Here is a 2639-nt window from a genome sequence, read left to right on the forward strand (position 1 = left end):
GCGCGGTGGCCCGCGGGCGCCTGCGCGCCGCTCCGCGCCGCGGCCGCGAGATGGCGCCCTTGCCCAATGTTGGTGCCGGGCAGCGCCCGCGGCTCCCCCGCGCCCGCGGAGCCCCGCGCAGGGTCCCCCTCCTCCCATTGCCCCCCGAATAACCCCGCGGAAAAAAAAATAGAATATAAAATCCATTTTATTATTATTTTTTAATCCCGCTTACAAATCTCCGGGGGCAATGTAGGAAAATTTATTTCTTAAATTACAAAATGTATTTATTTATTTATTTAAATTTCTGCGTCGCGGGGGGGTGGGCGGAAAGGCTGCCTCCCCTTCCCTCCGCGGAGGTCAGGATAAAGGAGAAGGAGGAATAAAACCGCGCAGCGGCTCTAAGTGCAATGCGGGCGCGGAAGACGGGGGGGCAGCTGAAAAGCGGCGTTCAAGCGCACGCCCCCGAAAGCCACATTGACACACACCCATAAACACGCAGCCAAAACAGGGCAGACAAAGGACAACAGTTTCCCCAGGCAGCAAATGTTAAGATATTTCTATATTTCTTTTTTTTCCCCAAAGATAATCATAAAAAAAAAAAGGAGACAATTGCATGTATCCTATTTAATGAATCATGACGAGTGGGTTTTCTTTCTTCCCTAACAAGTATTGATTTTTTCCCCCTCTCCGCCTAGGTACAATTCCGGTTATTCTGCTCAAATACTCCCCGCACCTTTGGCTATTGCGTAGAGGGACAATAATGTGAAAAATGCGGCAGCTCTTCCCAATCTTCACCCAACTGCCCAGATTTGACAACTCTTTTTTTTTTTTTTTTTTTTTTTTTTCCTTCCCTGCAGTCCCTTTTAATGTGCACAAGAGCATCTACTGGCTTGGCAAGCTATTTAAGGCTCTGCGCTTATAAAAATAGGAATGCTATTGATTAAATGGGGAAAATGGTCACCTCGCCTGTTAGCTGTTAATTAAGGAGTTTTTCTCCAAGCTGTTTTTTTTTTCTTCATATATATATGCATACATATATACATATACATATGTATGTATTTACATTTCCCTCTCGGTTTCTTTAGGCATGAGGTTACCTGAACAGAGAGTGGGGATCAGAGCAGTCATTTCTCCCGCAATGCTGAGAAATATTCTTAAATTGTGTTTCTTCCGGGCATATAGGGCTTTATACTTTGATAATTTCACCATAGGTTGTGGGGATATTGCCATTCCTTTGCACAGCTCATTGTCCACTTATGGGGAGGAATGATTAATATCTGCAACATTCTGGAAGGAATAACCCCCCCGCCCCTTCCCTCTTTTATTTATGAAAATCTAATAAATATGGACTGGAAGGCTACTGAGTCTGTTATTTTTTTATCTCTCTCTTATGAGGAATGTATGCACAAAAACAAAAAAAACGTATCTTACAGTTTGTATATGCATATTTATATATACAATTGCAGTCTCACAAAAGGTTTGAGTCACTCAGTGCTCCCCAAAATGAAGCCTGCGACCTTTGCTGGGGAAGAACCCCCCACCTCAAGCCTCTATTTTGCCAAAGGAGCTGAGGCTGCATTTTCATCCCGCACCCTGGGAATCAGTCCGAGCTACCTAGGTCTGTTCTTAAAACCATTACGATGGGTTTTTAAAGGCAAGGGGGCTCAACATGAGGAAAACATTTGCAGGTCTGTAGACTTTTGAAGGAAACACGTTGTTAATAACGCTATGTAATTTATTGGGGATTTTAGGGGATTTTTTTTTCCGGTTCCCTCCACAGAACAACACGGAAAAGGCGAATACGAGCGGCCTTTCCCACCCCCCCACCTCGAAAGATCAACACGAATCACGGCAATTTCATGTTATGTTTTAATGAGGTCCTTTAACACGGTCGTAAAAATCAAAAATTAAAAGGACAACGTCCCAACTGAAAGGTATTAGCGAACGATCACTTAAGGTCTTTAAAAATAATGATAATAAAAAGTGTGCAAGAAGGAAGGCACACACCAATATCTCTTAAAAAGACGGCAATACCTGTGCTCGATGGCGGCAAGAAAAGTCCGTGGTTATTTGGGGCTTTGGAGTTATTTCATTTTACAGGCAAAGTCGCAGGATACCCGCACAAAAGGGAATACAGACTTTCTGCCTCACTTTCCTCTCTTTCTTCCCAAAGTAGCTCTCAAAAAGGCAAGATCTTACTTTATTTCCCTTGGAAGGACGCTTTCCCGGTACTTTATTTTTGTGCGGCCGTGGGTTTCCAGGACTTCGAAAGGAAACGAGAGAGAAAAAAAAAATCAAATAATTTCTATAAAAACATAGTCTATAAAATAATGTATATATAAAAATGAATAAATATATAAATCTGTCTTTGTTTTCTTTAAAGAAGAGGACAACAAGGAAGGACCAATCGATACCGAGTGGCTCCCCCCAGCTTTTTTTTTGTTGTTGTTGCTTTTGTTTGCTTCTCTGATCACAATCTGCCAGCCGCTATCACCACAATAACAACAGGACACACGCACAGCTACACCCAGAAATTAATAATAAAAATAGATATCTATATATGGGTTCAGGCGCGGCAAAATAAAAGCCACAATACCCCACCCTACACTTTCTCCTTTCCTAGGTGGGACCAATCCCCACCCAGGGGTAACCCACCC

This window comes from Nothoprocta perdicaria, unplaced genomic scaffold (assembly GCF_003342845.1).
Source record: "Nothoprocta perdicaria isolate Ctin4 unplaced genomic scaffold, notPer1 scaffold_452, whole genome shotgun sequence".
NCBI lineage: Eukaryota > Metazoa > Chordata > Aves > Tinamiformes > Tinamidae > Nothoprocta > Nothoprocta perdicaria.